We start from the raw sequence: 15,750 nt of genomic DNA, 5'->3' as shown, positions 1-15,750 counted from the left end.
CGATTTTCACACTTATCTTTACCCAGGGGTTAACTATATTATTATAAACATTATAGTTTGTTCCATACTTCTACAACCCTTTGGGTAAAGGGGTGCCTGCTCCTCTCAGTTATAAATGCACTTTGGTTTTTCCACGTGTGTCCTCCAGTTCATGTTTCACAGCTCATTCTGAAGAAACCCTCTGAATGGATACATTTGCTGTTTATGATATTCGAAACAACCAACATGCGTTCAAACATCGTCCTCCCTCTTAACAACTTAATCATAAAAAAACAGTTCTGAAGGGGCAGCTCATTTATGTTGTTCTTCTTTTACACACAAAAGACTAGGGCTGCCTCTCAGCTGCATGAAACCATTTTTTGCGGAGTCATAGAGAAACACGGACAGAGAGGTAATCGCTGTAATCCTAAGGTTGGGCAAATTGAAGAAAGGCAAACTCAGGGTTAACGCACTGAATCAATAATGTGGTTTCCGTGATGAAGCTTTCAGAAATAAAAATGGTTAGTCTCACAGTTCTTCTTGGTAAAAATATCAGCATTATCTGAAAGACTAACAAAGTTAATACAATGGACAACTGCAAGACTGAAAACAATCACAGCAACAACAATAACATTTTGTCCTACAGTATGGGACCCATGTTATCCATTACTAAAGTGCAGCATCCTCCTGAGTTTCAGAGTGATTATGCACCAACAGCCCCAATACACAAAAGTTCAGGTAGGGAAGATTTCAACAGCATTTGACTTGAGTACAATATTTTTGGGAGGCCAAATAGTAAAAGCCTTGAGGAGAATTTAACTGGGATACTGATTAACACATATACACCAAAGCATGGGCCCAGAAGCACAAGAGATTAGGGGTAGTCCAATTAAAACTGAGTAAAAGAATCACTTCCTTACACAAATGGTGGTGGGTGTCTGGAACAATCTGTCCAATTATGGTGTTGGATCTCATTCCTTTGGATCTCTCATTAATGGCTATAGAGATCATTGGATCATTTATATACAAATAATCAAGTATGCACGTTTGGCAAACAGCCTTATCTCCTCTGTAACTTTTCTTCTGTTCATATGAAATATTTTAGGTGAAGTCCATACATTTTCAGATTAACTTGCGAAAAATAATTGCAGAGGTAAAAACAATTCTTATCCAACACTGGAAGACAAAACAATTTACTTTTCCAGAAAGTATTGATGGGAAATTATTTGTTAGAACCAAAACTATTTTGATATTTTTTTAATATTTATTCTGTTTGGTACCAGATACAAACTAGCCAGATGCCTGCTCTCATTTTATTTCAGAAACTAAGCAAGGGTGGGTCTGTCTGGGTGGCTGGCTTTTATAGGAAGCTGGAAGTGATACTGGCAGACTTGTAATGAGCACAGTTCCATCTGGATCAGAAATTTAAAAACAATTTTGCTGTATGGTACCCTCTTAGATGAAATTTTGAATATTGAATATCAGGCAAATCTGTCATGCTCTCTCCCAGCCTTGTCTGTTTATTCTCTCTTACAGCAGATTCTTGTCAATAAGCAGTTATAATAGAAGCACCCAGTGCCTATCTGTAAAATATTCCTCATCAAAATATTTATCTCAATTGCCTGACCACTTTACAGACTTGCAGTCTTCTACTTTTTTACATCTCAATACTGTTAAACTGTGAGACACTATCTTTTATCCATTTTTGTGCGTTTATATAAATGACAGTTCTAACAATATTTTGTGTCATTACAATTTTATATACTATAGGCCTGTTATCAACCATATATACTGAAAATAATGATTAGTAGTTCCAGATTATGAAATTGTGAACCTTTGTTGTGCAGGTTTTATTCTTTCGCTACAATGGCAACACTGTGAGGATTATGTTTTTTGAGTTCTCCAGTGCCTTCAACACTATCCAGCCCTTAATGCTAGGAAGGAAGCTGGAGGAGATGCAAGTGGGCGCCTCCATGATCTCATGGATCATCGACTATCTGACAGGCAGACCACAGTTTGTGAGACTCCAGAACTGTGTCTCCGAACAAGTAGTCAGATGACAGATCTTTCTCCATTCCTCTTCACCCTCTATATTTTGGACTTAAAATACAACTCAAAGTCGTGCCACCTGCAGAGGTTCTCAGACAACTCTGCAATTGTGCGATGTATCAAGGGTGGGCAGGAGGAAGAGTACAGAGGACTGGTCAACAGCTTTGTTGAGTGGTGTGGGGAGAACCACCTGCAAGTGAACGTGGCAAAGATGAAGGAGCTTGTGATAGATTTCAGAAGGAAAAGAGTCCAACTTACTCCTGTCTACATCCATGGGAGTGGCGTGGAGAGTGTGGACTCATACAAGTACCTGGGAGTGAACATCGACGATAAAATGGTCTAAGAACACTGAGGCCATCTACACGAAGGGCCAGAGCTGACTTTACTTCTTGAGGAGGCTTAGGTCCTTCAATGTCTGTAGTAAGATGGTATATATGTTCTATCAGTCGGTTGTGGCGAGCGTCATTTTCTACACGGTGGTATGCTGGGGCTCTGGGATTAGAGCAGGGAGTTCTAACAGGCTGAACAAGCTCATCAAAAGAGCAAGTTCTGTTATTGGGTCTGAACTGGACCCTTTGGAGGTAGTGGCTGAGAGGAGAATCATGTCCAAATTAATGGCCATTATGGACAATGTCTCCCATTCCCTCTATGACATTTTGTGAGAATGAAGAGCACGTTCAGCAATAGTCTGATCCAACCACGGTGCAAAAGGGAGTCATTGTTGCCTTCTGCCATAAGACTGTACAACTCATCCATTGTGAGTCTGGGCAGGGGCAACATTGACCTGTTTTTGGACTAAACGTAAAACTCTCTGCGTGCATCTGTTTTTTTCCTATTTACAACTGTTTTTGTACAGTATATGCTAGGGATTTGTGCAATATATTTATAATGTGCAATACAACTTTTTGTGTACTGTACTTTTGGGTCTGTTTTCTTGTATATTTTGTACTGTGAGCAAATCTGCATAATCCATTTTTTACTTTTACTGCACTTTTCACTGACTGTACTGACTGTATTGTATGTATTGTATTATTGTATCATTTCGTTACACTGTGCTTTGTTGACTGTGCTAAGCTGCTGTTGCACTGCAATTTCCCTCACCCGATCAATAAAGTATCAATCTGCATCTAGGTCTAGCAAAAATCATTTCAGTATTTTCTGAGTAGTTCAGTAAAAAAAAGAAGGTATTATTAAAAGGTAATAGACTCGACTAAACATGTTCGCTAACATATTTACCAATTGTTAGTTGTTGGTTTCGTGACTTATCTTAAGGTTTCCCCAAGTTCATTAAAATGGCAGAATCCCTGTGTGTGTCGTACAGAAATCAAACTGGAATCCAAAGCAATTAAGTGATAGAAAAAGAAGAAGTTATAGAAAGAGACAATGATTCTGTATTTGGATATAAGTAAACAGTAAAATACTTACTATTTTACAACTTTGTAACTCGCAACCACAAACTGTTTTTAAGGGTTTATAATAACTCGCAAATCAGTAACACGGGCTCAGATTCCGTTTGGTGTGTTTTTATTTTTAAAACATATTTATTTTTATTTTTGTACATTCCTAGGAAGATGTATAATACCTTAGTGATTAAGACACAAAGTCCAACAGTGTATTTTTTTACTTGCGTTAACAACTTTCAAAACCTTTTCCATGCAAAAATATTCTTCATACATTTCGTTGTTGCTGTTACCGTTAATTTTCTGTTTTCCAAATTTAAACAATTTGCATAGTGTTTTGTACAGCAAACATAGAACCAATCTGGCGTTGAGCTGAGAGCGGCGGGCAGGAGAAACAAAGAATTCGATCCTGTTGTAATTTCTGGGAAAGGGGGCAGTTGCTGGGTGAAGTGACGTCACGGCCTGTGTGTCACTCTCTGGCAGGCTGCGAGAGACTGACCTGGATCCACAGCTACGAGACCCAGTACATATCAAAACACAATCAAATTAAAGCCGAAAAACAGAAAACCAAATCCCGAAAACGTCCCCCCGTTTTCTGTAGAAGATTGCCAGTTGAAAGAGGAAGACGCAAAGCGGGATACGGAGCTGCATTGTAGAGAACAGCTACTTCTTTACATCCCGGAGAGGTTACTGTACAACCAGCACAGGAAAATAACTGCATAGCAGCCGCACCATTGTATGATAGGGGTTATTGACTAGGCCTGGCATTATCCCTTTTGGAGCAAAAGCAAGAGTGGAAGGTAAGGGATTCCCTTTTCTCGTTTAATCACGGGAATTGCGCTTCAGTCGAGGCGACGGTAGTCCACCCAGTGCGCGCGGTGCCGATTGCTCAAGTTCAGCAGAATCAGCCGCCGCTTCTTTTTACTGCTCTTATTAATCTTACTTATTTTCCACCGTGGCTTCAATAATTTGTTTCCTTTTGCGGGCATGTTTTCTAAAACGGGTCTAAATAGTCTTCGCTGAACTGCAATTCAATGTTTTGTAATTAGCGCCATCATGTAAACATTGACACGATACTGTGCAGGAAACCTGCGTGGTGGTTGTGGAGGTGAATCTGTAACCCCCAAATTGCAACTCGTTATTATCGTCTTGCCCGAGTTCATCAGTGATACCGTCTATCCTAACATTCGCAGCTACTGTTTTGTATTTTGCTAGATTTTTAGATTCTGGTCCGACACGATTGAGTGTAAAGTTCAGGCCTGGTGAGCCGATGTGATGAACTCGATTTGGAAAACATGTCTGGAATAGATTATTATTTAAACTGATACGGGGTTGAATCTAACGCTTCAAATTAGCTTGTATAGATATAACGGTAAGTGTTTTTTTCGAGTCAGTTCAGTGCATGTTAACTCCATTAGGCGCTACTACAATAACATGTTGTTAGTACAGTTTCAAATAGGAAATGCAAAACTAAACATCGAAGAGTAGTGCTTTCAAGTGTTGAACCCGTGATATTGCAGTTTTCATTTTCATTTCAGTTGAGCTCAAGCGACTGAGAATAGCGATGAATAGCGAGTAATGTTATAGTAGTATTTGTGCTGTATAATTAAACTGCCTGAGATCATTGTATTTCTTACGCCTATTGTTCACGTGTGATTGAGACACTGGAAGTGTTTTGCATTTCATGCTTCTGTTAAGTTACACATTAAGGTAGCCGTATCACAACAAAGCAATGATTCCATAACAATTTCTGTAAAGTCGAGATCTGTTCGGGTGTACTGAAGTAAATTCCTCCCAATTCCTTCTCATTTCTAAAGATGATTAGTGATTCGATTTACCTACATAGAAAAACAATAGAACAATCATCAGCTGAGCACTTCAATAAAATAACGAGAATCTGAATGAAATGCAGACTGTCTGGTATCGGAACGGAGTGTAAGAACAGCGAGGCACATTTCACAGTTGTCGCACATTTCCGATGCTTTTGTGTATTTGTAAAATGATTAGTGTATCATTTTTTTAGCAGAATATCAGTAGCTTTTTGATGCTTTTATGCTGTAAGCAGGGCTGTCCGTCAGAAGTACGTACACACAAGCTTACAGTTTGTCAATGGATATAGTATTACACAAAATAATGTGGTGCTGATGACGCAGTGAACAATAACATTAATTTAAAAGTTATTTTTGAATTACAGGTTTAATGGGTCCATGACAGTTATAAATTCCATATTATGCTGGGTGTTTAGCATTTACCATGTGTATGATTCTTCCTGCATGCTAAGAAATGAAATAAGAGTGCCTCGCAATATCTTAGATAAACGATCAAACAGCTATCATAAACGAGCGCCTCACGTGTTTTATTTTAAATGACACATTTGTGACAATAATGTGATTGTACTTAAACATGTACTTATATTCTTGCGCTTAAATGAGGTACTTTAAAAATGTTTGCGTGTAAGAATGACGTAGTTTTGTAGTTTGTGCTCTGAAAGCTATAGTTTGTAAGGCTGTCATCAGAGCACAATGTATGGTAGCTGGTTAACAGGGAGTTCAAAGTGTTTGGAGTTTGGATGGCTAATTCATGATGCAGTGCACCCGTTGAATGGGTCAAGAAATGTGTCCATATACTGTAATAAAATTAGATATTGCATGAATGCCACGATGCAGAATCGTGTTATACCTTAAGGTACACGAGTTTTAAAACATCAGGATCAGTGCAATCACAGAATAATCCTTCAAATAACTAGGCTGTATCAATAAAAGCACTACATTAATGAAATACTTGCATTTGTTCATTGTTTTTAATCTTAAAAGATTTTCAAAATGTTTCACATGTATAAGTGGGATCTACTTCACCCACTACTGAAATGCAGCACCTACCTACTACAGAGGTGCAGTACTTTGTCTTTACAATGAATTTCTGGACTTAAATTAGAAGAGTACAGACATTTTTTATGCACACTTTATTTCTTTAGACAGTGTTGTATCTACTGTATTCTCCACATCCTTATAATGCTTACTATAACCAAAGTTACTTGCTTAGTGCCTTTTCTATGATAGAAAATAAGAAAAGTACTTTGTTGGTGTATAGAGTGAAACAGACGTGCAATCTTGAGCAAAGAAATAGCTGAAAAAAAGATATGGGGCATAATGCAGTTTCAAACACTTACACAAAGCTTGTACCTTTACAAATACTGTTATCTTGTATCATTTTAAAAAATTGGATTTTTGATTATTTTGTGTTTAGCCCTGACAACCAATGTTTGTTCTGTATTAATAATTCTGTTAATTAATCTTGATAGCACACAACAAGGATAGTACCTGGAGTTTACTGCACAATTATAAATATATCGGGACAAAGGCTAATGCAGATTCCGGTGTTTTTGTAGTACCTTCAAACTAAAAAATCAGGAACATTCATGTAGACATTTTTTATTAAACATTCAAAATTGTTCCCACAGTACAATACAATATCTGATGCTTATGGAGCTGAAACAAATGTGTTGATCTCGCAAACTAATATTCTAATAATGCCCCAGGAAAAAAATTGGCGTAGCGGAAATTTATGTAGCCTTCATTTTTAAACTGGGTACAATGATGGGACAGAAATGTATTTAAAAAAAGGCAAATGTCAACACCGCCTCTCTGACAGCTATGAAATTTCCTTCCAATCCTTTTATGGGTCTAATTTATGAAAATATTGCTGTGTCTTCATAATTGGTATAAATGACAGGATACATCAGGATAATAGTGAATTTATGAGGAAAGCAAAGTGAAGTAGCCCTGTCTTATCAGGAAGTGAGCTTCATCATTAATTCCCTTTGTTGGTTGTGTTTTCCAAAAGGGTTGTATCTGTAGGTACAGGGAATCACTGGTATCGTTCTCATATTCGTGAAGATCTAACATGTTGTTGCCTCACCTGTTAGGATATTTTCACGCCCAGTTTGGTTTGGGTGTTTGACGTGTAGTGACATTGGGAGTTAAGTGTGCAAATTCGGACAGAGATGTCTCCACAACGGGATTCATGTCAAGCCAAAGCAGCTGAAAATGTTTTTGTGGTTTGTTTGAAAGGGTGCTGTGTGTTTTCACCACTTTGGTGGTTTTCAGTTTTGGGCGATGTGGAACCAAAATGCATTCTAGTTCTGTGGAGTTCCCATTTTTAAGCAGAACAACAGAACAAGTAGACATTCAAAACAGTTTATTAATAATTTAAACATCTTAAATAATTTCCTGGATTAATAACTATCATGATCCCCTGTTAAGGACTTATTGTAAGGACTCTTGTAGTTAGATATCAGGGTTAGCAGGAATCACCGCCTCTGTAATATTTGTATTTGTCTTGTCTCAAAGCCTCCTTCTCTTCTGCAGATGTTCATTAATTTTCTCCAGAAGCACAGTCGTTTTGAAAAGTATGAAAAGTCCTCTTGGTATACTCCCCTTCTTGTGCAGCTGTTTGTTGGAAGCATCAGATAGACCAACGATGCACCAGAGCACTGTGCGTATTCAAGTTGGTAGCTGCGTCAGCATGTGTAGGCTGTATAGGAACATGTTAAAGGTTTATTTCTTGCTGAAATGGAGCATGGAATAAACCTTTTACTTGTTCCTTTGCACTGTATGTGTTCTCTACGGTAGAGAAACAGATCTTTCACCCCTGTAAAGAGAGTGAGAGCTGATTGCTTTTGGAGAAGTATGATACTGTATGAAGCCAGTAAAATTCTGCTCTGCGAAAAGGTGCAAGCGAAGTCAGCAGATAAACATGAACTAGTTTTTTTGAGAAACTGGAGTGTGTTTGAATTGTCCTGGTGTGACACAATCTAAATGTAAAGTTAAAACAAAATTATATAAGAGAACCACTGTTTGACTCAGTTGGAATTGAACTAGGTGCCAACATGGCTTGTTTTATTAAGCGTTGGTAGTAAGTAGTATTTACAGCTGTAAAAAAGGTGGGCTTCTGTCATTATTCTGCAGCGTTAAGTATCTCCAGGGCCCTGATTGAAGATTTCCTTGGGGGGGAATCGATAGGGATGAAATATTGTTCCTAATAATGTCTGCTTTAAATTAATGATGCTTACATGTGCAAAGCTGGGTACTGAGGACAAGATAAGACCTATAAGACCTGTGATATATTTCACAAGGCTTTAAAATCACATACAAACATCCCAAAAAATAGTGCTTAGAAATTCAGAGGTGGTAGCATGTGCAGTGTTACAGTAACGCCCTGAGCAGGTGTCTGAATTAATGCTGCTTGTTGCATCTTAAACAATGCAGTTGATGTTTTAGCTGTGAACCTTTGTTTTCTCAGCCTGAAAAACACCATCAGCACTTGGCCTGTGCATCCCCTTTCAATGATGTCCCATTCTGGTGAATCACAAATGATATATACACATCCTTTAAAATGAATATTTGTAAGCAAAACGTTAATGTTCAAATTTAACTTTTCACCCACAGAAGTGTTCAATGTCAGTAAAAACCTCCAAAGAAAGATCCAAAACTAAGATGTGTGGAGTGCATACAGTATGTATTCTCCCACTTTTTTATAGCAAGCCAAACTTTCCAGGTGCACAGAAATACTTTGTCAAGTCACCTTGACACATAGTTGTGATTCTGTCTACCTGCCTTGCAATAATGTTTTAAATTATTTCAGAATGAATACTACTGCATCTCTGTAAGGGCCCTCTGTCTGGTATTGAATTCCAAGCAAAAATTCAACATTGAAGACCAAGGAGCTTTCAACACAATGTAGGGATAAAACTGTAGAAAGGCACAGATTGGGGAAAAGGGAAAGTGATACCTTTGAGCATCATGAAGCTGATGATTAAGAAGTGGAAGGTGAACTACCCAGACAATGCCTAGATCATGCTGTCCCTCCATACAAAGAACATGGGCTATGACATTGATTTCTGTGAGATCAATGGGAAATTTGAAAGAGTGAATTTGAAATAATTTGAAAGACTCTTTCACTCAACAATCATGGTCACTCCAAAAGCTAGCCTGTTTGTCAGAGTGGTAAACCCATTTCAAATCCCACATGGAGTTTGCAACAAAACATTTAAATGATACTGAAATTTCTTGCAAAAGGTTTTGTGTTCAAGCAAGTAGGGCTGGGTGATATGGCCTAAATTTATATATGGCAGTATAATTTTAATTTTAGACAGTAACAATATATATCACGATATGGAATTTTTTCTCATAATTTCAATAGAACATGCTTTAAAAGTAGTACAAGACTTGTTTAGTAAGTTTTTATCACCTGGAGTTAACTATTAGGTTATTATTAACTGTTGGTTAGCTACTGTGTTGTTCCTTTAGTATTTTTTGAAATTTCACATTAAACTGAAGTAGAAGTCGAACATTTTTATTTTGCAGAACTGAAACAATACAATAAACTAATGAACATTGATTTAATAAGTAAATATGTAATACAATATAGGTGATAGAAGAGGTTGCTTGTATTACCGCCTCTGGCTAAAATCGTCGTCCGACATAATTAGCAGATAACCGTTTTCTGCTTGTGGTCGGACTTTTTAAATCCGAACCATTTCCAACCAATCGATGAAGCACCCTTCTTTTCAACAGTTTCGTCGTTTGCTCCCATCTCGTTAACGGTTCTCTGCGTATTTGTGTTTGCAGACAGGCACACCAAACATGTGCGTTTTGTTTTCACGGAAAAGGGAAGAGGACGCCCGCGTGTTCTTATTGGCTGCAGTGACCTCAGATACGTCATAAACCAGATGTCTGCACCACCGAAGATAATAATCAATAATTTTGAACCTATCAGATTTCGAAATATCGGAAAGATGAGCATTTTCAGAATTATATAATTGGAGCTAAAATCCGGTAGAATTTTAAATTATGATGGGTCAATAGTAAAAATTTTCAAACCCCATTTTGTGATGATGTTGGCGGCACAATCTATGTAAACATCAAAATCCAATCTCTACTGGTATGGACGGTTTAGCCAAATCCATATATTGGCACATATTTCTACCGGTATACTGTCTATACCGGTTATACCACCCACCCCTTCAAGCAAGACAAAATTCAAGCTTTTTGTTTAATGTAAAGCGTTACATCTGGTGCAACACAGATCTTTGCCCAATCAACACCTTCACTACTGTCAAGCATGGTGGTGGCAGCATTGAGGTATGTGGCTACTTCTCATCGGTGTGGACTGGGAAGCCTGTCATGATTGAGAGGAAAATGAATGGAGCAAAGTATAGGCAACTCTTAGAGGAAAAACCCACCATAGTCTGCTAATGACCTGAAACTAGGATGGAAATTCACCTTTCTGCAGGATAATGACTCAATACACAAGGCCAAAGCTACAGTACATTAGAGTGAAGACAGTGAATATCCTTGAGTTAAATCTGATGGGAAAAACTTTGGAAAGACTTGAAAAGTGCTGTCCATCAACAATCCCCATCAAGCTTGATGGAGGAAAGAATGAAAATTACACCAACCAGGTGTGCAACGATGGTAGAGCCTTCTCTAAAAAGACTCCCAGCTGTAATTGCCAAAGGTGTTTTCTATCAGTTTTGAACTGGACATCCTGAAGTAAACTCAGAGCTATTTTTTGTTCAGTTTGATCTCCTATGTCAGGCTTTGATACTCCTTCAGCCTTTTTTGCTTGTTTTATCGTAGAATTGCCCAATATTATTTTTTATTTCTTTGATTTTGCCTCAGCATCATCATCACAGCTGATAAAACCTTTGTTTTTCACATTTCACATGCAAAGTATCACATGGATGATACCTTGGGAAGAGCAATATTATCTGTTCTGTATTTTGGCAGCAGTTCCTCTGTGTTTTTGTAAGCCGGTGTCAGGACACCATCTGTTTTGATGATATTTGGTAGGAAAACACAAATTACAGATATAAGGATTTGCCTTCTTGTGGCAACAGTTTAAATGAGTCTGTGTTTTAATTAGCCAATATAGCCCACATAACTTTTTAAATGAAATTAAAAATTGTACTCTCCAAAGATCATTTAATATAAAAAAATGACCATTTCAGAATGATTTAATATCCAGGACTGGAAGGAAGAGAGTCATTTAAATTCTGGACAATAATTGACTTTGCTAACTTTGCTTATTAGAAGGGGTTGGTAGGATATGCAGATGATGAATGATTCAGTATCTGCAAATTTAGCCTGCTCTCCAGGAAGTGGTACAAATTGCCAAGGTTGTCATTTCTTATTTAACTCTGGCAGGAGCTTCTCAAAGCCATCAGCAGTATGTCAAGGCCTCTGCTGCCAGGTGCAGTTGTGATAATACAACCTTACATTGCATAGCGACATGCCAGAAGTAGATTGGAGAAGTTCAAATGCAGAATAGAGTGGGTCACTGGGCAGTGTTATAAAGAAGGCCATGGTCTCTTGCCTTGGTATGTTGGAATGTTACAAGGCAGTGACATTGATAACAGGTCCTGTTATGAAGAAAAATCATAAGAACGTAAGGTTAAGCAAGAGAAGGCCCTTCCGCTCATTTAATTTCATTTGGGAGTAGCTTATTGATTCAGGGGTCTCATCTTCTGTCTGAGCTAGAAGGTGGTAGCAGGCTTCAACAGCATGGCTGGGAACCCTGTGCTAGGCTAGGCCTTGTTGCGTGAACAGTACTCTCTCCTGATCTCTGTGAATTTCCTGACAGCTTCCACTTGTGCCCCCGACTTTTTTTTTCCTATTTACATTTCCTCCTTATTTGGAGATAAGCGGTAGTAAACAATGTCATGTAGGCACAAACCATGATCTCATGTCAGAGCGTAACAAGGATAAAACCTTTGCTAATTACAGGAAAACGCACTGGATTTGCGTGAAGGTGCAGAAAATTGGAGAACTTAAGCAAGATTTAAAAACAGCCCATTTATTAGGGTAGTGAAGAAAGAATACTATACTCCTGTATAAATTTAATGAAAGGGAATAACTTTTAATGCTCATAATACAGTGCGTGTAAAAGAAGCTATAAGTAAAACTATGTGAATGTCGGTTATTTAGTGTTTGCTGAGAGGGGAATTGACATCAGCATTACCCGAGGTTTTCATCCTGCATTTTCTAATCGCTTTATCCAGTACTGGGGTGTGGGGGGAGTTGGAGCCTAACCTGACGAGAAACAAGTGATTCCCGGATGCCAGGCCATCCCGAGGTGAACAGACGCAAACATTCACACACTCGCAGCAGGTCCAGTTGTTTTCAGAAGCCAATTAACCTACTAGTTTGTCTCTGCACTGTGGAAGGAAACCAGAGCACCCCGAGGAAACCCACGAGAGCACGCTGATAGCACCCCTGGTCTGGTGCGGGCTGCTCAGCCATGCTAACCACTGCGCCACCATGCGGTCCTGAGATTCTTGAAATAAAAATCGAAGGACAAGATTCTGGCGTAGTTTCTGGGAATGGGTGTGCCCGTTAAGAGAGAAAAAATCTTCACATTATACGTTTTATTTGTGTTATTTATAAGGTTTTCATTATTGGTTTTGGTTGTAAACATAGTAAAATGGTTTTAAATGACAATTCTCACTTGGCTACACAGTAGAACTAGAATAACCTGACAAGGTGGCTGATACACAGTTAATATGCGAGGTCCCAATCAGTCAGGTTTAACTTCAGTGAATATTGTATTTCATGTGGCTGTACAAACAAGATAACCTCCTGTAGCTTGCAGCTGTGAAAGCAGCAGTCTTTACAAGCCAAATAATTGCACTTTCAAACAAAGAAAGGCATAAAAATAAGTATTTGATTGATTAGAGGCAATTTAGATTTGATCAATGTCAGATTCTGCCACCATATGAATGGCTAAAAATATTGTAATATTGTGAAAGCAACTTTAAAGTGATTCTAACACAATATATTGAGTGAAATATGACTTACCTGGATACCAGGACCTCGTTTCACTTCGTGGGTAGCTATCCCTACAATCTGGGGGAAAAACAAATCTGCGAACATTACAATTTCGTGCGTGCACAGGTTCTGATGGAACGTATTAGTATCTCTAGGAAACATGGGAGTGTCTTACACTGATAGGCTGAAAAAAACAAAACTTTCTATTCTTGAACAGAGGAAATTATTAGGGAACTTGACACAAATATTCACAGTTTTCAATGGCAATACCAGAAAAATGAACTGTGCAACACGAAGCAGAGAGCAAAGTGGGAGGCACCTGCTTGGGCACAGGGTTGTGGGAGTCTGGAACAAGCTACCCAGCCGTGTGGTTGAAGCTAATACTGTATGATGGAGCATGAACTGCCACACAGGCTAGATGGGCTGAATCCTCTCGGCTGTAACCGTTTTTGTGATCTCTTGTGTTTTAACCAAGGAACCTTCATTTCTGCGATATGATCACAGAGAAAACATTGATTTTGTCAGTGCAGTCTTCTCCTTTACGCTGTTGTGGTGCAATGGTATTTTGTAATTGATAATTGACAATTGATAATTACAGCACTTATAAGTAAGCACGATCACCATGTCAAGTATGCTGCTTGTATAATACAACAGCAATGGAGGGGATAGGAAGGACTCCCAACACAGGGAATGCATTCTGATTTCCTTTATATGTGACAATGAACTAATGTTCTTGTGGAAAATGCAGCTCCATTTTCACGGTCATCCTTCTGTAGTGCATCACATTCTACTATCTACATACAGTACTCTCTGATTTGGGTTATTAAGCTTTTAATATTTTCGGTGCTAATTACCGATAGCAGTCTGGATCGTATGCCAGATGTTATAGGTTCCAAAAATCTGACCTTTTTGAATACAAGCCATCTGGCCTTTATCAAATTAGTGTGTCATTAGAAAGGACTGTTTGTTGACCCAGTGTTTTTTGTTTTCTTTTCATGTTAGATTTCATTATATCACTATAATCAATATTGATTCTATAGCCTTCTAAATTGGATTTGGAAATTTGAGGCAGGTTGATTTGATGAAATAAAGGCATAAGCATTCTGTACAAGGTTCCAAACTTCAGTGTTTACAGCTATAAAGATAAATATCTTAAGATAAAAAGTAAAAGAATCCAAAACGGAACTGAGTGATATTTTTCATTTTCTATCAAAGCATGCTAATTTAAGTGTGTTGAAGGGGTGAAGTGATTAGCAAATCGCACTGCTGACACTTGCAAATTGCAAAGACTTGCTTTTGCAAGTCTTTACTTCCCTGTGTAATCAGCAGCTAGCCTAGAATACGGCTCATAATTGATAATACACAAATCCAGAGCTCATGACTTTGGGAAGCAGTGACAGTATGAAGATATTCAATATTAAAGTAAGTATGCTTTTCACCAAATGATAGCAATACAGGACTTAAACCAAAACAGAGTAAGTCGGTAGTTGGAAGAAACAATTTACTGTGCATCTGCAGAATATTGAAGAGATCCTTGAGTAGAAAGATGTGGGTGTTCGTTTTGCTGTAATTTGATTAAATTAAATGAAGAATTTAAGTGTCATCACAGTGAAGATAATGACAAGTAAATATTCCCACAGGACCTGCTGTTTTTGAGATTTGTGTTATATATTCATACAGAAATCCCCTATTTCATGACAAGCTTATTGTAGTAAATAAATATATTTACATAGAATTTTTCTGCAAGTAACTTTTTTGTAAAACTTAATTTTCTGTTGAAGTACCATAATCACTTTTGTAACCCTTTATAATGGCCTTATCTTACTTGTTTTGGCAAAAGCTCTTTTACAATCATATGTTCACTTGAAAACAAAATGCTTACTTTTTTGCAGCGTGTTCTAAAATCTCTACAGCTCGTTTATACTATTAGAAGATCAAAACCTGGTTAAAATGTCTCTCTCATCTTGGCTAATGGGCACTTTTAGGTTTGCAGTCCTTTGATTGGCAGTGAATCCTCTGGTACTGGGCTGAGTAAATTGCTTCTCAAAAGTGGGAGGGTCTCAAGAGTCTCCTGCACTTCCTCATTCTCCCCCGTGTGCATTCACAAGGTTTATTAGCCACAAGCAAAAACATGGAAAACACACAATTGACTATTTCAAACTCAGGGTATATAACAATGAATAGTTGGTAATTTTAAATAAAAAAATCTTAAGTTGTGTAACTATGATTTATAGTAATATACAATTTTACCCTAAAAGGTGCAGGCAGACCTTTAGAATACACTTTCATCAGCACGCTAGAAAATACTTTTGCTGTTGATGCAAGAACATGAAAAGAGGATCTAAAATGATTTCCAGGTTTTGAGAATTCAAAAATGTATATACATATAGTGTGCTCCAAATTGTTTAAGAAATGTAAATCAAAAGTGGAGAGCTTTAATATATTGAAGTGTCATTATTTTATTGAATATCCTTGGCTGAGATTGTCTTGGTTTA

The 15,750-nt window shown here is 37.9% G+C and overlaps 1 protein-coding gene across 4 annotated transcripts in view; it reads left to right on the top strand.

Moving 5' to 3' along the window:
* Positions 1-3,893: 3,893 nt before the first annotated feature.
* The window catches only part of elf2a (E74-like factor 2a (ets domain transcription factor)), a 54,999-nt gene continuing 43,142 nt past the window's right edge, over positions 3,894-15,750 (top strand). For 3 of the 4 annotated variants that reach the window (XM_069189926.1, XM_069189920.1, XM_069189910.1), the window contains exon 1: positions 3,894-4,228. The gene's annotated coding sequence lies outside the window, so the exon portion shown is untranslated. The remainder of the gene's footprint in view (positions 4,229-15,750) is intronic. The other variant, XM_069189937.1, reaches the window with a different exon arrangement.

This window comes from Lepisosteus oculatus, chromosome 1 (assembly GCF_040954835.1).
Source record: "Lepisosteus oculatus isolate fLepOcu1 chromosome 1, fLepOcu1.hap2, whole genome shotgun sequence".
Classification (NCBI taxonomy): domain Eukaryota; kingdom Metazoa; phylum Chordata; class Actinopteri; order Semionotiformes; family Lepisosteidae; genus Lepisosteus; species Lepisosteus oculatus.
Note: the sequence above shows the minus strand (reverse complement) of the source record. Positions and strands in the feature narration are given on the sequence as shown.